The sequence below is a fragment of the Euphorbia lathyris genome, chromosome 8 (assembly GCF_963576675.1).
Source record: "Euphorbia lathyris chromosome 8, ddEupLath1.1, whole genome shotgun sequence".
In the NCBI taxonomy this organism is placed as follows: Eukaryota; Viridiplantae; Streptophyta; class Magnoliopsida; order Malpighiales; family Euphorbiaceae; genus Euphorbia; species Euphorbia lathyris.
The window spans coordinates 81,855,026-81,880,242 of NC_088917.1; the positions used below are offsets into that span (position 1 = coordinate 81,855,026).

The 25,217-nt window shown below is 35.2% G+C and overlaps 1 long non-coding RNA gene across 1 annotated transcript; it reads left to right on the forward strand.

The window, feature by feature from the left end:
• Positions 1-19,231: 19,231 nt before the first annotated feature.
• On the forward strand, positions 19,232-20,270 carry LOC136202005 (uncharacterized). Its single transcript, XR_010674252.1, has 3 exons — positions 19,232-19,685; positions 19,773-20,038; positions 20,154-20,270. It is a non-coding gene; the product is annotated as an uncharacterized lncRNA (long non-coding RNA).
• Positions 20,271-25,217: the final 4,947 nt, after the last annotated feature.

The window sequence follows — 25,217 nt, forward strand, 5'->3', positions numbered from 1 at the left end:
AACTTGGTTTGCTACTTAACCCAAAATTTTTGCAAAGCTCAAATTGAGCCTTTGTTTTCTTCTAGCGCTTTATCTTTGTTTATGGCATTACAGTAGCAATCCAAAAGGCTAAGAGGTGAATGAGCATCACTATCCCAAAAAGAAAAAGAGAAAAACAAAAAAAAGAAAAGAAAAGAAAAGAGATGAACAAAAGGGAAGAACTTCATTCCCCAGTTCTTAAAAATAAAAAACGTCTCAAGAAAACATCCCAAAAAAGAAAAAGAAAAAGAAAAAAAAAATAAGGGATGAAGAAAAAGCTCAGTCACTTCATAATTGCTAAAGCCATTTAAACTTTGTTTTTGTAGCGCTAGAACTATTAACCCTTGTTGTACCTTTAACCCTCTAACCACATTACAACCCCGATTAGAGGCTGTTTTTGATATCATTGGAATCATATAGCATAGTAGAGGAACTCGGATGAACGTGCAAAATCAACGTAATCCAAAGCAAGAACATAAGCCGAGAGTAAACACTTTAGCCACTAAAATTGTGTGAAATGAGTGAACTACCTATGGTGAGGTGTTTTATTTAGCGATCCCCTCAAGCTCGTTTAATTGAACATGTGTCCTTTTTCTTAAAACATATGACCTATGATAATTGAAATGCGGCTTTTGGATATCGTGTCTCTACTTTGTATTTCCGAATGCATGTAATTACAGATGCTCGAAATTGTGTCAAGCACCTAGTCAAACCGGGAGGTTTTCTAGCTTGCTTGTGATTGCGGGTTTAGTTTTTTTTAGTTTACTTGGGGACAAGTAAAGTTTTAAGTGCGAGGAGGTTTGATAGGGGTCAAAAAACCCCTATCTTTGGGTACGGTTTTAGGACGGGTTTTAGCGTTATTTAGTTAATAAGCGAGCAATTCTCGCATTTAAATGCTTTTGTGTGAGTTAGTTAGAAATTGGAAATGTTTTATTTACTTTTCGTTATTTAGGCTCGTTTTATGATCAATTTAGGCAAATACGGCCAAAATGGCATGCATATTATAATTCCGTTATCTTTTGAAGCTAATTGATCCGTCAAAAGTCGCACCAAACGAAGTGTTTGCTCAAATAAGCGATTGGCGGGTCAATTTAGCCCTTGGACTAATGTTGTTTGGAGTTTATGTGCGTGTGCAGGTTAAAACACGATCAATTTCAGGCAAAAATCGTGTCTCGGGGACCCCCGGCAGTCGCTCGGCGAATTGAGCATCGGTGCGCAGCCCGGGTGCTGCTCGGCGAGCAGCCCAGGCACTGCCCAGGCACCGCCCAGGCACTGCCCAGGCACTGTGCCTGCTCGCCGAGCAGGCCACCAGAGGCCTGCTCGGGCGAGCAGGATGCCTGCTCGCCGAGCAGGCCCCCAGAGGCAAATGACATCCTCCTGAAGTACTCTTCCGTTCTAGCTTATCTCGTCCATAGTCAACATCAGTATATCCAATGAGTGTGAAGTCATTTGAGGTTGGATACCATAGACCTGCATCAACTGAGCTTTGCAAGTATCTAAAAATTCTTTTTACAGCAGTTAGATGAGATTCCCTGGGGTCAGCTTGATATCTAGCACAATAGCATACTGAGTATTGAATATCCGGTCTACTAGCAGTGAGATAGAGTAAAGAACCTATCATACCTCGATAGAGCTTACTATCAACTGACTTACTCTTCTCATCCTTGCATAGGACAGTATCAGTACCCATGGGGGTTGATATTGGTTTGCAATCTACCATGCTGCATTTCTTTAACATTTCCTTGGTGTACTTAGACTGACTTATAAAGATGCCACTCTTACCTTGCTTGATTTGAAGTCCAAGGAAGAAGTTGAGTTCACCCATCATGGACATTTCAAACTCAGTTTGCACCTGTTGGCTAAATTCTTTGCACAAAGATTCGTCAGTAGCACCAAAAATTATATCATCTACGTATATCTGTGCAAGTAGGGTATGTTTACCCTTTTTCTTAATAAACAAGGTTGTGTCAGCTTTTCCCCTGACATAGTTCCTGGTCAGCAGGAAGTTGGTCAACCTCTCATACCAAGCTCTTGGAGCTTGCTTTAGGCCGTAGAGGGCCTTTTTGAGTTTATAAACGTGGTTTGGAAATTTTGGATCTTCAAACCCAGGAGGTTGATTAACATATACCTCTTCGTTTATAAAGCCATTAAGAAATGCACTTTTCACATCCATTTGATATAGTTTAAAATTCATGTAACTAGCATAGGCACACAATATACGTATAGCTTCTAATCTAGCAACAGGAGCAAATGTTTCTCCATAGTCTATACCCTCTTGCTGACTATAGCCTTGGGCTACAAGTCGAGCTTTGTTTCTAATCACATTTCCATGCTCATCTAGCTTATTTTTAAAGACCCACTTGGTTCCTATGGGCTTTTGATTCCTAGGTTTAGGTACTAAATCCCATACCTCATTTCTGGTAAATTGGTCAAGCTCTTCTTGCATAGCATTGATCCAATATTCATCTTGCTCAGCATCAGCAAAGTTCTTTGGCTCATGTATTGAGACGAGTGCAACATTGCTGAGGTATTTTCTAAGCTGATCTCTGGTCATTAATTTGTTGTTGGCGGCATCAAGAATGGCTTGTTCTGTATGTCCTCTTGGGATCTTTATTTCCTTGGGCAATGTTGAGTTGTTTGGAAGAGGTGTTTCTACAATCTCTATAGGAATAGATTGGTCAGTAAATGATATTTCAATTTCTTGCTTACCTTGGGTCAGCTCCTGTATAGTTGACACAGAGGCTTCTGGTTGATCAGCGGAAGCTGAGCCTGGTTCATCTTCTTCAGGTTGAGCTGACTTACCTGTAGGGTCAGTTTCATCGAACTCAACATGTACAGACTCTTCTACAACCTGAGTTCTTTTGTTAAATACTCTATATGCTTTACTGTTTGTTGAGTACCCTAAAAGATCGCCTCGTCAGCTTTAGCATCAAATTTAGCAAGGTTGTCTTTTGTATTGAGTATAAAGCATTTACACCCAAAGGCACAAAAGTATCCAATGTTGGGCTTTCGACCTTTCCAAAGTTCATATGGGGTTTTCTTAAGTATAGGTCTAACTAGAGCCCTATTCAGTATGTAACATGCCGTGTGAACAGCTTCTCCCCAGAAGTACTTTGGAAGCCTATTTTCACTTAGCATTGTCCTAGCTATTTCGACAATGGTTATATTTTTCCTTTCAACGACCCCATTTTGTTGAGGTGTTCTAGGAGCAGAGAAGTTGTGGTCAATACCACTGATTTCACAGAATTCATCAAACTGTTGGTTTTTGAATTCTCCACCATTGTCGCTTCTAATGTGAGCTACTCTTAGGTCTTTGTTATTTTCAAGCTTTTTGATCAATGTGGTAAACATCTCAAAGGTTTCATCCTTGCTACTCAGCAAGATGATCCAAGTGTACCGAGAGAAATCATCTACAATAACCAAGGAAAATTTCTTACCTCCCAAGCTGAGTGGCTGGATAGGTCCGAAAAGATCCAAGTGTAGTAATTCCAATGGTCTTTTGGTTGAGACGATATTTTTGCTATGAAATGACTTTTTAGTTTGTTTGTCTTGCTGACAAGCTTTACACAGTTGATCTTTTTCAAACTTTAATTTGGGTAATCCCTCAACTAATTGCTTTCTAGCTAATTTGGCAAGAAGGTCCATGCTGACATGCCCAAGTCTTCTATGCCATAGCCAGGAGTTGTCCTCTTTAGACACTAAGCATATGTTTTTAGAAAACTGTTTTTCTAAGTTTAACATGTATACATTTTCTACACGAGGGGAAGTTAAAAGTAACTCATTTGTATTTCCCTCGAGTATTTGACACTTAGTATCATCAAATACAACTCTTCTGCCGCTCTTGCAAAGCTGGGCTACACTCAGCAGATTGTATTTGAGACCTTTAACTAAGGAGACAGACTCAATAGTTGGGTTACCTCCGATAGTACCTGAGCGACTATCTTACCCTTCTTGTTGTCTCCAAAGCTTACACTTCCACCTCGTTTAAGCTCTAGTGTGATGAACTGAGTTTCATCACCTGTCATATGCCTTTAGCATGCGCTGTCTATATACCATAGTTTTGACTTCTCCACGCATGTCAAGCTGGCCTGCATTTTAAACTATTCATTTTTAGGTACCCAATTCCTTTTGGGTCCTTTCTTGTTAGTGTAAACAGGTGCAAAGTCATATTTTAACTTGTGATGACATACTTTTATGGTGTGGCCTGGCTTACCACAAAAATCACAAAAAGGTACCCTTTGTGGGTTGAACTGAGTATGGTCAGCATTATTGTGTTGGGCATGCCAATATACTTTTGTGGTATGCCCTTTTCTTCTGCAGAAGTCACATTGGACAGTCCGCTTGTTATGCCAACACACATCCTTTGTGTGTCCCCTTTTTCCACAACACTCACATTGAGTGAACTGCTTATGCTGACTAGTATTTGCGTACTCAGAATGGGGTTTATTTCTATTTGAGCCCTTCCCTTGACTCTGTAACATTGTGATATCCTTTCTAAGTTTCTTTGACTCAGATTGAACCTCCGTGACAACCTTATGTAAGATTTGCATGTTGGTATGCAAGTCAGAGTTGTCCTGGAGAAGATATCAGAGGTCACTCAGCTTGACCTCTTCAATCTCATCACAGCGCCTGCTGAGTGCCTTAATATTTTTGTTGCATTTTTTGGTTAGTGTATATAAGTCACTCAGGGCATTTACCATTTCGTTTCTAAGTAAGAGTAAGGATGTTACCTCATTGCTGTGATCCTCCTGGTCAGTTTCATCAGAAAGGTCAGCTTGCTCAGATTGGGATCGGTCAGCTCCATCATCCGCCATAAAGCATATGTTGGCTGTTTCATTTTGCTCAGCCTCAGATGATGTTGATTCGTCACTGTCACTCCATGTGGCTACCATAGCCTTTTTGCTTCCCTTCTTCTCTTTCTTGAGATTGGGACAGCTTGACTTGATATGCCCAGTTTGATGACACTCAAAACATGTGACAGACTTCGAGCTATCCTTCTTGTACTTGTCACTTGACTCAGCTTTATACTTATCATTTCTTCTAAATGACCTTTTACTGTTTCTATCATTTCTCCTGAACAGCTTTTTCATCTTTCTGGTGAACATGGCCAATTCCTCATCATCAGTTGACTCCGCTTCAGTTGAGTCAGCTTTCATGACAAGTGACTTTTGTTTCTTGTCTTCTGATTTTTCTTTCTCTTTGGCTTCAAAGTTTTTCATAGAGATTTCATGGGTCAGCAGGGATCCGATCAACTCATCATATTTGTAGGTAGTCAAGTCTTGGGCTTCTTCTACAGCTGTTTTCTTTGCTTGCCAACTCTTGGGCAGACTTCTCAGAATTTTCTTCACCTATTCTTCTTCAGTGAAGTTCTTTCCAAGCCTTTTCAGCTCATTTATAATGTTTGTGAACCTTGCGTTCATTTCTGAGATGTCTTCATTCTCCTTCATTTCAAACAGCTCGTAGAGTCTCATATGTTGATTGACTTTAGACTCCTTAACTTTGCTTGTGCCTTCATAGGTTACTTCAAGCTTCTTCCAAATCTCCTGTGCTGACTCGCAACCTGAAATCTTATTGTATTCTGCAGCATCTAACACACAGTGAAGCATGTTTATAGCCGAAGCATTATTTTGTAATTTTCTGAGGTCATCCTCTGTCCACTCAGCCTCACTTTTAACAATTTTCTCATCGTTAACAGTTTTGTATGGCACATGTGGACCTTGAACAATTGCAAGCCATGCACTCATGTTTGTGGCTTGAATAAAGTTTTTCATCCTATTCTTCCAGAATGTATAATTTGACCCAAAGAATAGGGGAGGTCTAGTGATTGATAGTCCCTCAGGGAGTATCTGTGTTGTTTGGTTTCCTGGAAGGAACCGAGTGCTATTCTCACCCATTTTTAGGGATCAGCTCAAGATTGTTAAATCTTTGAGTAGTGAGCTTATGCTCTGATACCACTTGTTGGTCCCTGGTAATTAGTTCCAAGGGGGGGGTTAGGAACTAATATAACTTTTTCGAGTTTTAATTAAGCTGACTGGAGGTTATTTTGAGAATTTATTAACTTAGCCTTTGGTCAGCTTGGTGAGGTATATCTCATGACAACTTTAGTCAGATGTTGACCAAAGTTGTTTTCTTGAGAGTTAAGAATTGACACCCTTGGAGGTCAGCTTCTAACTCAGCACCACTTACTTACTCAAGATCAGCTTAGGCAATTTATATATGCTGAGTAAATAAAGCAAACAACACATGCAATTATAAGAGAGAGTTTAGAGATTACTCAGTATCACTTATCCTGGTTTGGCCTCTCTGCCTACGTCCAGTCCCCAGAGTCCTCCAGGCTTTTTGAATCCAATACTGAGCTCTTTAAAGGTAGAGCACAAACCAATTACAAGGCAGTTGAATATGCAAGAGTATCTTCCTCTATTCGTCTACTCAATTCCTACTAAGTGCTACAACCCAGCACCTAGATTTCTCTACCACTGAAATGCTTACAGTCAAGCACTCAGCTTAACACTCTCAATATTCCTATTGATCACAGACTTGTTCTTTTTGAACTAAAGAACACTTTAGATGATTACAAATCAATCTAGCCTTTACACATAGAATAGAAAAGTTGGTGTAAGATCCTTTTTGTATTTGAGTGCTTTTGAAACTTTCTCTCTTGTATTTTTCTTTCGATGCTTCAGTATGTTATCCAAGTTTTTCGATTGTCATTTTATAGAAGGAAATCTGTAGATTTGATCGTTTTGAAATGTCTTGACCGTTAACATCAAAACGGCTCTTTTGGGGAACAATTTCTAGACAGCTTCAGACTACACCGCCATTCCCTTTCTCTGTTTTCTTCAGGCGTCAGGTTTGTCTTCTAGCGTCTGGTTTGTCTTTTTGTGCCAGTTGTCTGTTTCCAATAATCCAACGTCCCATGACTCTTGGAATTAGTCTTTTAGGTGTCTTCGAGGTTCCAATTATTGGTGCAGAGGATTGGCAGACTTTGTCCTTTAGTGAAAGAATCCTTTATGCTGTTCTGACTGTCACTCAACTCCGTTTGTTCTCTTCGAGTTATTCAACGTTCATGCTGAGTTCCTTCTAGGTTAGCTCCGTTTTGTTTAACCGCTCTTGAAGAAATCTTCAACTTTAGTCAGATTCGTTTTGCTTCTGAATTTTACTCCACTCAGCTTCCATTCTATCATGCTGAGTTCCGTTCTACTCAGCTTCGCTTGTGCTGACTTTTGTTCTGTCTTTACTTTATATATTTTTGCACTCAATATATAACAAACATATTAGTACAATTAAATCAAATCATCTAAATTTAATTGCCTCTTAATCATGGATGATTTTGTCAAATCAAAATCCTGTGGAAAGGTGTTTCAACACATGTCATCTACATATAACACCAGATAGATAAAAGACTCATCTTCTAGTTTATTGTAATAGACACAACAATCATATGGGCTCCTGGTGTAGCCCAGCTGCATCATGTAGCTGTCAAACCTCTTATACCACTGCCTGGGAGACTGCTTAAGTACATACAAGGACTTCTTCAACTTGCAAACATAATTCTCCTTTCCAGGAATCTGGAAACCACCTGGTTGGGTCATGTAGATCTCTTCCTCCAAATCTCCATGCAGAAAGGCTGTCTTTACATCAAGTTGCTCAAGCTCTAAATCCTGATGTGTAACTATAGCTAGCAACACTCTAATAGAGGTGTGTCTGACTACTGGTGAGAATATCTCATTATAATCCACTCCCTCTCTTTGATTGAAACCTCTAGCAACAACTCTAGCCTTATACTTGACTCCCTCTATAGGTGATATCCCTTCCTTTATCTTGAGAACCCACTTGCATTATCAGTTCGCAGCCTCTTTATCTTCTTTTCTGTTTGGTTTTCCACCAATGCTTTCCACTGCTTGAAATTCTTGAAAGCTTCACTTTTATGCTTCATCATGATGACCCAAGTCATCCTTGAATAATAATCAATCAGAGACATAAAATATCTTTGACCTCCCAAAGACTCAACTCGAGATGGACCCCAACAATCAGAGTGGATGTAATCCAGTGTGTCTTTTGTTATGTGAATAGCTTTGGGAAACTTGCTGCGATGTAGTTTCCCAAAGACACAGTGTTCACAAAGCTCCAGACTCTTGACCTTATGACCATCAAGAAGATCATCATTTGATAGAATCTGCATCCCTCTTTCGCCCATATGACCAAGTCTCATATGCCATATCTTTGTCATATCCTCCTGGTCAATCTCTGATGATGCAGTATTAGCTGAACCTGTGACAGTGGAACCTTGCAAGAAATACAAAGTACCATGCTTCACACCTTTTAGAATCACATCAGAACCTTTATAAACATGTAGAACTCCATCTTTTCCTGACCAGCTGAGACACATGTTGTCTAACAGACTCAGAGATATCAGATTCTTCGTCATCAATGGAACATGCCTGACTTCGTTCAACATGCAGAACTTACCATCATGTGTCCTCAACTTGATCAAGCCTATTCCAAATGCCTTGCAGACATGACTATTAGCCATTGAAATGCTACCTCCATCTACCTGCTTATAAGTTGAAAACCGCTCTCTCATTGGACAAATATGATAAGATGCTCCTGAATCAAGAAACCACACATCAGAGTGATGAGTGTGTCCATCAGCAACTAGAGCAATATCGTTTTCAGAGCTGGTGTCACCATTTGCTACATCAGCAGAACCTGGTTGATTTTCTGATTTCTTCTTCTTCTTTGGACAATCAGTTTTCCAATGTCCTTTCTCCTTACAGTAATTACAGGTGTCGTCTGGCTTGGGACCCTTTGAGAACGGCTTCTTAGACTTTTTCTTTCCACTGTTTCCCTTTCCCTTACTGCCGCTGGAAAACAGTCTAGAGGCCTGATTATCTGCACCTGTATTGCTCACCTTATGGCGCAACTCCCTGCTATGAAGAGATGACCTAACGTCTTCCAGAGTCACAGAATCTTTACCAACAATAAATGATTGAACAAAATTCTCATATGAAAGTGGTAAAGACACCAACAGAATCAAAGCAGCATCTTCATCTTTAATTTTCACATCAATATTACGTAATTCTAGTAATAATGTGTTCAATTGATCTAAATGATCCCTGAGTTGCGTACCTTCCTGCATTCACAGGCCAAACAGACATTGTTTGAGAAGAAGTTTGTTCGTTAGAAATTTCGTCATGTATAAGCTCTCTAACTTCATCCACAGACCGGCAGCAGTCTCTTCGTTTGAGACCTCAGTGATAACGTCATCTGCGAGGCACAACATAATTGTTGAATGTGCCTTTTCTTCCAGAATCGTCATTTCCAACCAAAGGCTGTTGCTAAGGTTTTTATCCCTAACTTTCTATTCATTTTCTTTATGAAGATTAATGTTAATGTTTGTGTTGTTGAATATATATATTTAGATGTCTTCTATGCTTACTTTGTTTTTGACAAAGTAAGATTTACTTTGTTTTTTGTACCATTGGATGAGCTTACTTTGTCAAAGTTCATCATCATCCAATGGTGGAAAAAACGAAGTAAGGCTTACTTTGTTAAAAACAAAGTAAGCATAGCCTAACCCTATATTATTTATATCTGCAGTTAGCAGTAGTTGCAGGACTAGTTAGACTGGTGGCCCTACCTGCGTGCCAATTCCCACAAACAAGAGACACGTTCTATGTGCAGACTTGATCGAGTTTGGGGTGGGTCGAGCCAATATCTAAATATGCATGTCCAATCTCAACCCATATGAGGCAAGCTTAGACAAGTTGCGCGCTATGATGCACGCACACTTCAACATGTGGCGTATCACGTTTTCGATACGTTTCGGATACGGAAACTTTCAGAAACTGCTGGGATACATTTCGAGGCCGTATCCGTAATATTCAGAAGTTGGATGTGCATATCTATCTGGGAAACCCGTTTCCTAGACAAAAAACAATTGGTTATCATTTCAGGAAAAAAAACATAGGTAAATAGAGCAATTATGGTGGATTGTTATTTGAAGAGAAACGAGTAGGAATATCCAAAAGAGTAAGTCGACAGTATGTGCAACAAAAATAAAATCTGAGATAAACCAAAAGATAGAGACGAAAGCTTTCATTGTTTTTTTTTCTCAAAAAGTTTTTTGACATTATTTATATTTCATGTATTTAATAAAGTTGAGATAAGAGTATTATGATTTCTTTTATATGTGTTTATTTAGTTATATCATAAAAATTCAAATATAAAAATATATTTTTAATATTTATAAATGTGACCCAATAATTTTAATATTTGCACGTTGCCGTGTCCTATGTTTTATAAAAAAAAGACGTTTTCCGTGTCCATATCTGTGTCGTGTGTATCATGCCGCGACAAGTGGCAACTAGTGACCAATCCATGTGCGCCATGTGGCATGCGTCTCTGTGCGTGGGGGGCCTCTTATGTTTGTTTTTCCTTCAATTTTATGCATGCATATTTTCTTCTTTAAGTTAGATATGTAATATGAATTCTAAATTTTATTTAATGCACAATTACACAGCTGTAAAGATTAAGGTATAAATACTCTGTACTTGTGAAAGTTTATTTATTTAATCCAACATAAGTTAGAACATAACAAACTGTAGAAACTCCTTTTGCTTCCTTTCACCAAGTAATGTTGCAAAATAAATATAATGTTGTACGAATCAAGAAGAAATAAATAAAATCAATAATTTGAACAAATGGATTGGTAATTCTAGGTGCCTTGTTTATTGACCAAAATTTTCAGACAACAGAGCTACTGATTGGCATGTCATGGTCCTTTCTATTTGCCCTTAATCAAAATTCCAACTCAAGAACTAACATGTAGGAAACTGCATGATGATGAACACGTAGAAGTGTGGTACAGTACCATGCAACAAGATGAACATGGTTCGAACCATGGTTTTTAAATCCAGATTCGACACCTGACTCGAAATCTCAATAGAAGAAGATAATAACAAATAAATAGAAAAGAAGAGGGAAGGTTTTGGAATTTGTAAAGTGAAGAGTCATCTAATTGAAACTATTTATTGCAATGGGAATGGAAATCCATTTCAAAAGAGTCATTGATGCTGCCAAACATTGTATAATATTGACCTTGATGCCAATCAGGGAATTATAATGTAAGAAGCTTATGAGTTTTTCAATTTTCCAATCAATAATCAAATTCAATCTTGCACTGCAGTACAACGTCAATCAGAAGGGACGATGAACATGAAAAAAATCTGATCGAAATAGAAATCTCAGAAGAGAAACCCTAATCAGAAGAGAAAGCTGATGCCTGGTGCCTGAATAACAAACTAATCACATTAATCATTTAAACAGAGTTTTAACAGAAGTTTAACAAATTAAATATGATTATTATTAAAATTACACATGTAAAAAATAAAAGGGGACACATAAGGACATATGGTTTGAGACAGCAAATTTTTTCAAAATTTGACAGATGGAGCAACTTAGTTGAGGCTAGGAGACACCTAAGGGGACACATGTAGCAATTTTACGATTTTCGAATGATATGGAATTAATTCATAACACTTTAAACTTGAAATCATTTTAACCTAAATTATTAATATCATTATATTCAATGATATGGAATTAAATTTTTTTACAATTTTCGATTTCTATATAAACAATTGACTGCTCCACGCAAAGAACGTGCATAGTAATAGTTGGAATTCAAACTTCAGTTCTAGCTTAAGTGACTTGAGACTCTTAATCACTCAAACCAACTTCGATTAATATCCATTTTAAAAATACAAAAACCTAGCAATATTTATTATTATTATTATTTATATAGATAGATAAATCAACTACTAATATATTTTTAAAAGTGTGAAATTAGTAGTTTGACACCTCTTCTTAACCAACATGAAAATACACACGTGTGTATGTATCTCATGTGATGTGGCTACACAGACATAAAAGAAGGAGAAAATGGACAAAATGGAGAAGTATATCATGTGATGTGACATAACAGACCTAAAAGAAGGCGAAAGTGAAGAAAATGGAAATGGAGATGGAAGAAGAGACAAAAGAGAAAAAAAAAGATAGCTTAGAAGGACTTGGTGTGGCGGTGGAGGAGAGTCTATATAATAACAATACAGTTACACCTCGATCGATGAATGTTCGATAAAGTAATAACCTCGTTTATATAATAAATTCTTTCGGTCCCAACTTGGGCCAATGGACTAAAGTAACAAACTCGCTAGATGCATTAAGTAATAGAAATATTTAAATCCTTAAAGGCCCAATGAAAATATAAATTAATAATTATTGAATTAAATACAAAATATATATATAGTTATATATACAGTAAAACCTCTATATAGGAATACTCGGTCCCAACTTGGTAATAACCTTATTACCAAACTCTATTTAGTAATAACCTCCCAATTATTATACAAATAGCTCGGTCCCAAGTGTATTCCTATGTAGAGGTTTTACTGTATATAGGTATAGACCAAAAACCTTTCAATCAATCAACTAGAAGTCATTTCTTCTGAAAAAAATGCATCTATAGTTGATTTTTTTTTTCTTTTCACCTAAACCAAAATGAACATCATCCTTAACTTTTTGTAGTGCAAACACAACTTCTGGTATATTTTGGTCTTGTAGCAAGTAGTTGTTTGCGGTGACCATTGCTTACAATGTATTCATTTTACAATGAAAAATTATCTATATTGATTTATCGATAAATGAATAATTTATTCATTTATCGATAAATATATAATCTCGCTTAATTAATATTTTTTTCCGGTTCCAAGGATATGCATTTATCGAGGTTTTACTGTATTTATTATTATTATAATTATAATTATTATTATTATTTATCAATATAAAATAGTAACATATCTTAGTTTTTTAATTTTGAATTTATACTCGATATCAAAGGTGGAAATGATTCTACAATCAATAATGCTGATTAATTTTGAATCTACAGCTCAATGTGGACATAGTAAATATTTTGGTTAAACAGATGACTTTATTTTCGTGTGCAGTTTCAATTTGTAGGATTTGTTAACGTGTTAGCTATTTTTGTTGCAATTGAGATTTAATGAACATACAACATAACTTTTACCTTATAATTAAAACAAAAAAAAAAATTAAAAACCAAACCTTAATTGAAAAGTTATACATATAATTCAAAAGCGCACATATTACACAGCATGCATAAGTTAAAGTTATTCAATCCCAAAAATATATCTCTAGATCCTTCCATAAAATTTAGGAAACTTAAACCTTAACAAACACAAAATTGAACATTGTCCATGATAAAATAGTAGGAACTATCTATAGTCATCCGAACATAGTAAAATCAAACCATCCTCCTATATAGATTTACGGGACAGAACTACAATTATTACTAACAACACCATCCCATAACCTACACCAACGATCACACTTGACACCCTCACCGGTTGGAGTTCAGTCTCCTAGAGATTACTTGTGTATATAAAATAATAAGTACACATCAAAAAATTAAGAAGTATACATAAAAAAAATATAATGTATAAAAAATAAAAAGTACACATAAAAAAATATATATGTAATAAAATAAATATATTTAAAACAATAAAACAACCATAAAATACTCATATTTTTATATTAGTTTTTTTTATAGAACCAAAGAATCACATTTATTAATATAAACGAATACTACCATTAATGAATTTTTTATAATGTCAATATGCTTTTAACGGTATATAAGCAAGAATGTAAGAATGAAGCATCAGTCTTCTAGAACTAATATCAAATGAACAAAAATCCTAATTTTTATTGGAAGAAGTATCAAATCATTAAGTAACTCTGTATCAAACAATATATTGTTTTCATGATTTTCTTCTCCTTTAATTAGTAACATTGTGTCTGTTACTTCCTCATCTTGAACGTTCTTGGTTTTTTCCTCTATCTCATTGGGAGGAATCCAACATTCGTACTTGGAGAAATTATAACATTGAACATTAGACTATCCATTCGGCCTATAATTTCCTCCTCCGAGTCCACGTCGACTTCTACGTCCTTGGCCTCTGTCTCTTGTGGATTAATTGTGTATTTCGTTGTTGTTGTAGATGTTGTCGCCTCTTCCTTGGTTTCTTCCACATCCTCCTCCTCTTCCATTTCCTCCTTGATCTCTTCCGCGTGTTCTACCGAATTGGTTTCTTTATTAACTGATGTGGTCGTCTTTAACCGAAATCTTTGTTGCTAAGACTTGTTCTTTCGATTCTTCTCTAGGCTTCTTGAACCCCTCTTCAAATGATTGTAATGACCCTATAACTTCATGAACGGTCATTGTGATGATGTCTTTCGATTCTTCCATAATCAAATTATGGTAATATTGATTGTAAATTTTTCTCAACAATTTTGGAATCTTCAATTTTATAACCATATTTTTCATTTGATTCACAATAAATTTACTCGAGATGAGTAATGAATAACGACATGTGTTGCCTTCATCCTCATCATCTCAAATTCATATCTCAGCATTTGTAAATGAACATTTTTAACTTTCTCTTTACTTTGAAGAGAAACACGCATGATGCCTCATGCTTGTTTATAGGTTGTAGCCTCATCTAGCTTCTCGAACATTAATTCATCCAAGCTTCGATGGATAAGAGTAAGCACTTTTTTTTTTATCATTTTTAAGATTTTTCTGTATATCTTTGTCTGCCTGGGATAGCCGTGACTCGTCTACAAGAACTTGGTAGCCTTTTTTAACAATGTCCCAAACATCTTGAAAACCGAGTAATGCTTTCCCACCAACTAGCATAATTGGCTTTTGTGAGCTGAGGATAGTGAAAAGAGATGTTGTTAGAAATACCTTCAATTTTAGAGACTCTTTCAAACACTTAATTTAGAAAATTTAATCTTTTATGAGAGAATGAACACTCAAACCCTAGACTCCGATACGACTTTGTTGAAAGAAAAAAGACTGAAATTGTAATTTGTTAGGGATTAAATAGGTAATGGTTTTAAAAGAAAATTCTTAAGAATTTGTTTTAATAAATATAAATTGATTGAAAAAAAAAACAAAATTCATAACTTTGACACATGGAGCTTGATGTGTCATCGTAAGAAGGGTTTTCCTGAAAAAATAAAATAAAAAAATCAACCGTTACCGCTACAAATTCCAGACCCGACTCAGTTTGGTTGTAGGTTTTTATGATGATCTACCTCTCCTTCTCAGCCGTGCATCGGTGTTACCATGGTGAAGACACAGTGCATCGGTATTGCCTTGGTGAAGACATACTTATGAACCCATACAAAATTATCTTCAGGATCATCTCTGTTTGCCGGTAATTTTCATTTGGTAATCAAGTTTGCTGCTGTTTTTACTTCTTTTGTTTGTTTCACTTGTAAGTTTATTTTCATTTGGTGATAGAGTTTTGCTGTATTTAGAAAAACTCCTAGGGTTAGGCAGTTGAGTAAACAAATCACATGTTAGAGAGTTCAGTAATTGAAAAGTGAAGGAAGTTAGAAGTTTTTAAATTACCAAACCTGCCATATTAAACAAATCACCTGTTAAGGAGTTGACTAAGAAGTTTGAAGTTCTTAAATTACCAGATTTCCTTCAGTTATACATGGAACTCCTTATTGGGCTATTAATTTAGAAAAACTGGTGGGGCTTTTTGAAGGCGGAACCAAACCAGTGATATTAAACAGATCACATGTTAGAGAGTTTAGTAATTGAAAAGGTGAAGGGAATAAGGATTCTATTTATTTGTTTTAGGACATAGAGGAAGCAGAAGTAGTTTTTATTTGAATGAATCACCAATTTTGGCTTATAAGTAGTTGAAGTTGGCTACCACAATAAACAATTAAGTTGGCATAGAAGTAGAGAAATGGAGTAATTGATTTGAACTTGTATGAAAAATGTTGTTTGCGATTTTAGGAGAGTCTCTTAAGATTTAGAGGATTTTAGGAGAGTCTCTTAAGATTTAGAGGGGTCTCGTAAATAAGGTGTAATCAAACCAACTTGTAATAGTAAGTATCCTTTTAGTTTTTCTCTTTGTAGCTACTTTTTAAAATTTTACTCTATAAAGTAGAAGATAAGTAAGGACGGTAATTTAGGGTTGTTATGTCAAAAACGTGTTATATTATTTATATTAGTATTATATATGATACAAATGTACGAAAAGTGATAATTGATCGTATCCATTCTTTGATCAGGTCGGGAATGAGGCTAACATCAGGGATGACATGAGGAGGTCGAATGTAGGAGCATCGCTAACACAATTAATATTCTTTACTGAAAATTTGATTCTTGAAAGATGTAACCCTTGTGCTTTCTCATTTTAGCTCCATTCAGACATGTAATAGTCTTCTTCTGTAGAAACATTTGATGGTCTCAAAAACATTCCACCCCATTGTAGGAAATGTATAAAACATATAGGAATTGTGCAACATATCATCATTATTCCCATAAGTGTTATCCATGTTTCTTTTGAGTATTTTGATCCTTTGAAGAATATCAATTGTGTTACCACTCCTACATTCCACCACATCGTGTCATGCCTGATATTAGTCCCAATGACCTGATCAATACGATCAATTATTACTAATAATTGATCGTATTGATCAGGTCATTGGGACTAATATCAGGCATGACACGATGTGGTGGAATGTAGGAGCAGTGCTAACACAATTGATATTCTTCGAATGATCAAAATACTCAAAAGAAACAGAGATAACACTTATGAGAATAATGATGATATGTTGCACAATTCTTATATGTTTTATACATTTCCTATAATGGGGTGGAATGTTTTTGAGACCATCAAATATCAAATGTTTCTACAGAAGAAGACTATTATATGTCTGAATGGAGCTAAAATGAGAAAGCCCAAGGTTTACATCTTTCAAGAATCAAATTTGGAGTAAAGAATATTAATTGTGTTCATGATGACTTATTTAGATATAGCAATTTACCAAGCCCCTTCAACCCATTTATGATATAATGACTAGCTATTGATTAAATTATCATATCAGTACCACATACTTTGCATTTTAAGCAAATTCAAGGAGCAAGTGTGTCAGTTGATATCAGGTGTAATCTGAATAAAGGGTATGTGATCATTACTAATATCAAGGAAGAGGCCATGTTGTTGAGAGGAAGTAGGGACGAAATTGTTTTCTTGTTGAGTCATGCTGGTTTTATAGTTCGATCCACTTAGTTTTATTAAGGTACATGAACTTCAAAATTGTACATTAATGCTGATGAACTTGGAAATATTGCTACTATTTTCCCCACCTTTGTCCATGTAAATGTATAGGCAATTATATGAATAAACAAAATCAATCCAATTATATATATATATATATATATATATATATATATATATATATATTATAGCTTGGTAAAAGAGAGGCACAAGATATATTCGTCCCTTTTGTGAAGATGGTTGGTAGTACAATATCATTAAAGTGCCAATGGATTTTTGTGACGATTCTGGCAATAGGCTAAAGTAATATCACAAGATCTTCACTTTGAGCTTATTATCTTCATGCCTCATTTTTTTCTAATACGTTGATTGTTGGATGCTAAAGTAACATTTTTTGTATTTTGAGTGATCTTAATTATCATAAATGATTTCCTTTAAGCTTTATATGGTAAACTTGTTTCGTTAGAGCATCATTTGGCATGCATTAGATCTTAATGAAAAAGCTGGCTAGAGTTAAAAATGCACTTGGTTTCTCATAATAATGAATAAATACCACTTCGCATAATCTCTATTTACTTCGCAGATTTAAGGTTATGTGAAGTTAATCTAGTACATATATCTTCGCATATTCCCAATGTGCGAAGTCAAAAGCCAATATGCGAATTCACATATTACTTGTAACTTCACAGATTTTATAATCTGGAAAAAAAATACTTCAGGAATATGAATTTGCTCCGCATATTGTGAAATCTGCGAAGTCAGAAGCCAATATGTGAATTCCCAAGGAGCATTGCAACTTCGCAAATTTTAGAATTTGCAAAACAAAATGCTTCTTTATGAATATGAATTAGCTTCGCAGATTGCAAAATCTGCAAATCAAATTCATCTTTGCAAAGTAGTAATTTCTATAAAATGAAGTCGATCCAACCGTTTTGAACTATTTCTATGTTTCATTTCGCAAAATGTACCTATAAACTAACGAAAAAACACATAAAGAGAATAAACCCTAATCCAAAATCGCAGAAGAAGTAATATACTATAATAGGGACCGAAATGATTGTCATTCAAATTCAAAATCGTAAAAACACATACCTTCTTGCCGATTCTTGCCATTGAAATCGATTTGAAAGACTTTAGAAGAAGAAATACAAAGATTTAGTGGCTCGAAATGAAACATTGAGTTTGCAAGGTTAGCGGTGTAGAAGAAGAAATGAAATTTGCTTAAGTTGTTTTATATATATATATATATATAGAGGGCATTTTGGGAAAGTCATAAATATATAGTCTAAATAGATAATGAGTTGGCTAATTGGTTTAAATATGTAAATGTTCATTTGACCCAATTTTATAATTTACCCTCAATTAAATTATCATACTTAAAGGAACAATTCAAGAAGGCCATGTGAGCAGAACAGGGCTGGAGACTGCCTAGCTGCTGAGGGCCATGTGAGGATGTTGGGAGTCTCAACTTTCTCGTCTCCTCCGGATTTTCTCTTTTCTTTGCTTTCAGATGATCCAGTTAGGGTTAGCTTTCCTAGGCTAATCCCGGGTTAGTTTGTGGGGTTGTTGGCTTGTTTTTCTTTTCTTTTCCTACAAAAAAAAAGGAACAATTCTAGAAAGTAAACATAGCCTTTACCTCCAATTATATATATATTACACACAAAAAAAATTAGTTTGATATTTATACTACTAGATTTCTGTAGAAAGCCTAGTGTTTGTAAAAATGACTTTGATATCAATCATATATAATACATAAAAAAAAATCTGTTTGGCCGACATTTGGACATAGTTATGTCTAGGCTCCATGCTCACCACCCTCATCCACTTTTAATAATAATAAAAAAAATCATAACTTCCATATTCAAACAAATCCGATTTTATTTAAAATAATAGGAATACATCTCGAATAAAATTCACAACAAGTTGAAATCATTCATTAACTCCATTTAGTCATAATTTTAATAAAATTCAGCATTTTTACCGATTTATATCAGAATACGATAAATTAGTGTTAATAGTACCATTTTTCCTTCATGAATTATTTTCGAGTTGATACCATATATTGTTAATAATTTACGAATTGTTCAAACTTTGATTAAAATTTATTAAAAACATAAAAATTAGTCCGAAAAAAATGAGTATGTACATTATACAAAGAAATTAGTCATGAAGATAGTCATGAGCTCATACAAATTTCATTACTTTTGCCTCATACATAACAAGGTTGGTTGTTGCAATCTTTTTTTTTTTTTTTCAATTTTATGAAACGTGAAAATGTGAATAATTGTTAACCCATATTTATCTATGTATTCTGTTATGATGCTGGAATTTGCTAGTTTCATCATTACCAACACGAGCACAAATCGAAATCAGTTGGTTCTTTTCATGATCTGGTTCAACAACACCAAAACCGGACTATGAAGAATCAATGTCACTGTCTCCTGTCCTTAAGCCCAACAGTTGCTTGAAATCCATTTCCTCTCTTTTCAAGATCTGTATCAGGTAATTTAGCTCTTAAATTCGGTGTTCATGTCCATTTTGTTTCCATTTCCGGGTGTCCCTTCCCATTTTCAATTTGTCCTGAAACAGCAGGAACAATGTTTACCAACAGGAGCACAAATCAAAATCAGTTGGTGCTTTTCAACAACACCAAAACCCGACTATGAATCACTTCTTGAAGAATCAATGTCACTGTCTCCTCTTCTTAAGTCCAACCGTTGCTTGAAATCCATTTCCTCTCTTTTCATGATCTGTATGAGTTTGATGATGATTGGTTTTTGTGTATTTGGATTGAAAGCCAATGAGAGATAGAAGAGCGATTGAAGCTTTGGGGTGTTGATGCAACTAAATCATAGGTAAAATTTTGAAATTTAAGCAAAAATATATTGCAATCTATGTAGATATGGTTACAACTGAAAATAGTTTGGAACTTACAACTGTTAATATAATTGCAAAGTATTTTTATGACAGGTTTAATCTGAAATTAGACAAAGCAGTAATAATTGCAGCTAGTTTTGGATTGGCGAATATCTTATCTATACTGAGTGGAGGATCTATCTCGGACATGATCGAAAAAGAGTATGGGATGAGAGGTAGACTTTGAGATCTATGGATAGTTCAGATATTAGATGGTGTTTTCTGCATAATTCTGGGAAGAATATCTTGCTTAAGTGGTTCAGTTGTAACCATAATTATCTTCTATGTTCTCTGCCGAGCTGCTTGTGGACTCACATTTGTTGTCGTTTCCATTGTTTGAAGAAGGTGAACTAATTTTAATTTATTTTAAAATTAATTAAAATTTTGTTTGGTGTGTGAATCAGATTTAGTTGGGTTTGGTCAACTATTAATGTTTGCTCTGCTGATAGACAGCGGTTAATTTTCTTTCTAAAAATAGTTATTTTTCATTCTTACCAAAATTTTAAAATAAAAAAATTAAAAGGTAGAGAAATGGAATAATTGATTTTAACTTTTATGAAACGTATTATTTGCTATTTTAGGGAGTGTTTTAAAGACTTAGTGGTCTCATAAATCAGGTGCAATCAAATCAACTCATAATCGTAAGTATATTTAGTTTTTCTGTTTGTAGCTACTTTTTAGAATTTTACACTATAAAGTAGAACATAAGTAAGGATGGTAATTTCGGGTTATATCAAAAGAGTGTTATATTATCTATATGAGTATTATATATGATACAAATGTAAGAGAAGTAATAGTTGATATCATTGTGTCTTTGATCAGGTCATTCGAGCTAATATCAAGCATGACAGGAGGAGGTGGAATGTAGGAGCAGTGCTAACACAATTGATATTCTTCAAAGGATCAAAATACTCAAAAGAAACAGAGATAACACTTATGATAATAATGATGATATGTTGCACAATTCCTATATGTCTTATACATTTCCTACAATGTGGTGGAATGTTTTTTTAAACCATCAAATGTTTCTACAGATGAGGGCTATTACATGTCTGAATGGAGATCAAATAAGAAAGAACAAGGCTATTACAGAAGAAGGCTATTACATTCGAAAGCATATAAAGAACAACATCAAATTTGTTATGTTCTTTAGCTCCCGAGATCGTGCACTGTTGGACAACAACCCAACAAGGATACGTACTATCTAGGGTTGCAACACAGAAGAGCAAGTGTCTTTCGACATTGGCCTTTAAAATGGTATAGACTGTTGGTTTTTTGGTGCATAAACACAGGGTAAAGAAAGTAAACAATCTGGGTAGAAGAAGGATGATATTTATCAATTATGATTGGAGAGTCGAGTTGAGATATTGTAAAGTTTTGTTCGAGGCAGATGTGGCTATATGTGAATACTTTTCTTATATCTGGAATATATCAGGAGTGAAACTGCATGCTATTGAAATTTCATTATAATAAATAGTTTTGTTTTTGAAATTCTAACTTTTTTCTTGAACTATTCATTTGTTGGCATTGGCTTTAAGAATGTTTCATTAGTCAATCGATTTTTTCTATTGCTTGCTATATTAAATTCCATTAGACAATTTCTTCTATTTAGACGTGGGAACAAATTGTCAGAGATTTATATGAGATATGTGATAGGGTCTTAACTATAAGTTTGAACTTTTAATTCAAACTGTTCCATGATACATATAACCTATAGAATTAGCTCAGGTAATGGCTATACGGTGCAGTATAGAATTTGACCAGTTTATAATTGTGTTCCTACTTTGTTTTGGATTTGGAAAACAGGGCACTGAGGAATGAATTAGAATGATAGTGGTCGCACAATGGTTATTTTATATTATAGTTTCATTTGAAACCAGAAGTAATAACTTCAAAGAAACTCTGTCCCGTCAACATCCAGCAGACCAGCCAATGTCCATCCCGGACTCGATCTGACATGTGTGTCTCAAATTTGATAAGCTATGCGAAAAAATAAAAAATAAAAACAAATATACTGTCTTTTGTATAAATTGGAGAAAAAAATTCAAAAAATTCACTGAATTTATAAATATTAATTAGCAATTCTATTATTAAATTATAAAACATGATTTTTTTTTAAATATACAATTGGTGCAGAATAAGAAACAAAAATATTTGTGTTTTATAATAAGGATAAAATTGTTCTTGGCTACCAACATTAGGTGTAAAATTGCATCATTTTAGACGTTAGGATTAAAATTTCTCCTGACCCAAAACGTTAGGGTGTTTTTGCACTTTATCTCTAAATTAATCAATTTTTCTTAATAGTTTTAAATATTTATTGTGTTATTAATATGGTTACAAAAAAACGAACCGAAAATGTACAAAATTGATTCAATTTGTCAACAAATTGTTCGAAAGATCTAATGTGACAATTAAATAACACTCAAACTAGTTTGTTCAAATTTTCAATAGCGTATTACTAAAATTGAGTTTGATTGAAAACGTTAAAGTTAAATTCACATAATTTTATATGTTAGAGTTAAATCTGCATTTTCTTAAAACTTTAGGGTTAAATATGAATACTACCACTTAAAACATTAGGGTTAAATATGAATAGTACCACTTACAAGAACAAGTAGAAGAACAAGTAGAATTGCATAAGCTGAAACTTGTTATACAATTTCCACAAATTATGTAAAATAAATAGATTTTAATTAAAAAAACAACAAAAATTTGACAGATGGAGGAGATGAAAGTGATGTGTAAGCCTACCAAATTACCAACTCAAGAGATGACACAATAAATAAATTGAATTTATTTTACAAAGTTTGTATCGAAACGGAAGACACAGGTATTGAGTCGGTGGGTCTCCTGCACCCTCCTTCTGGCCAGAGACATTGATTCGATTAGGTTTACATATTGCAACAACTCCATTGGTGTAAATGTCATAGAAATAAGCTACATTAGTTTGTGCTCCTATTTGACAGCCAAGGATCAATCATTCACTCTAAGCCTATGTTGCACGGAATTTTTTTTCACAAGCGTTACCGCCTTTCGTATCTGTTTCTGTTTCCGTTTCTTTTTTGTTTCCAATACTGTTTCCTGTATCCGTTTCTATTTGAGTGCAACATAGCTCTAAGCACAAGAAGAAGCTGAACCTATTACATGGAGATGATGAAATGCTAGGACTCCTAAATCCGATGATGGGATTCAGACTACCAATTCAATCAACTGAATTAAGTTTCGTTGTGAAGTAAAGCCATATTTTGTTGATTCAAAACATATATGTACTGCAGTAAGGAAAAGGGGTAAATTCACAATATTCCAATTCATAACAGGTTTCATCTTGTTCCCATGCCTCCACTGGCCACAAACGAAGCACAACCATAAGTTTAGACATTTGGTCAAAGATGGATGTCCATTAGCAAGAGAGTGACTGCTCTAATATTGTTGTTCCTCGAACTCAGAAAATAGGAACAGACCGAACAAAATTAAATGGGAAGAGTCACGGACAATGTCGCTTTTTTTAAGACGTTCGCGGAACTGCCGGAATTTAGCAAACAGTATGAACTCCGGTCGCCTCCAGGATAAAACAGCCCTCTAATACGATTTTCGTATTGCACCATACGAAAATCGTTCTGTATACACTCTCTGTTTACTTGCTCAGTTTCGAAAAAATACCGAATGGATGAAATTAAATTGTGTGTTGAAGGCAGTCTCACACCACCTATTTATACAAGAAAAAAGAGATGTTTGAGCTCTGATTTCATGGAGAAAGAGAAGGAGAAAAATCTGGAAGGTGGAGGAGACTGAAGACACGTTCAGAAAAAATGGACGTTGTGAACAACGTTCACAAAGACTGAATCAGAGTAAAAAATAATTAAATAAAAATTAATTTCCGAAATTAAAAAAATAATATTAATTAATTTTTTTACAATAAAAAATATACATTTTACACCACACCAACCCAACCCGGCCCGGTTCGGTTCGGTCGGATGGACGGCGCGCGTGTGTGGTGGTCAACCATGAAGATAGGTCCTCACCCTTTCACAAAAGTGGGTACCCCTTAGGGCACACCCCAAGCATGTGAGGACCTTCTTTATAAACATCTCCACTAAGTGCTTTGAAAGCAATGTGGGATGTTTTTCCACTTGAAAAACTCAAAGACATAAGAAGACACATGGGTGGGCTTTATTTCACAAATTATATTTGGGCCAAGCCCAACAATCCCCCACTAGAATTTTTGAAATCGTTTTACTGAGCAGTTACATAAGATCAGACATAAGCAGAGGTATCTTTCGATTTGAACCTTTGCGTAGTGAGTATAGTTCAGATTTTACTAGAGTGACTCGTAGTCTTGAACTCTATCTCTGACGTATATCACGCCATAACCTTTTCAGAGTGTAGTTCTAGTAGCCCGTGCGTTTATGGCCTTGCACGTCTATCCCGGTTTAATGAATGCTCTAGAGTTTTACCCTAAACTCATAAGAAGCGGCCTCACTTCCACATTCATATAGGTGAGTCTATCAAAAGTACTCCTGTAGCTAGGTACTTCACTCCAAATGGAGTATAGACTTCATTAAGAGTTTCTATTATCTCAACCTCAAATCGCTTCAGGATATTCATGCTTCTAATTGCATGATCTGACTCATATTACCACACAACTTGTTATTACCCTTTGAACCTATTTCTTGGGATCTCTAGTCTATAGGTTGGGTTACCATTGTGTGTAACTCATCACTGTAGGGGCATAAGTCCCATACTCTTTGCCGTATTATGGACTTTCTCTCTAGCTAATCCTTTCGTCAAAGGATCAGCTAAATTCTCTTCTAAGCGTATGTGATCCACTCTAACAGCTCCTTTAGTGAGTAGCTCTCTCATAGTGCTGTGCTTACGATGTATCTGTCGTTTCTTATCGTTGTAATAACGATTCTGAATCTTAGCAATAGCCGCGGTACTATCGCAGTGGATCAATACAGCTGGAATCGGTTTTTCCCATAGGGGAATCTCAGCTAACAGACTTCTCAACCAACCTGCTTCTTCACTAGCCACAGCTAGTGCAATCAGTTCTGATTCCATGGTTGATTGAGCTAGAATAGTCTGTTTCTTAGACTTCCATGAAACATCACCACCAGC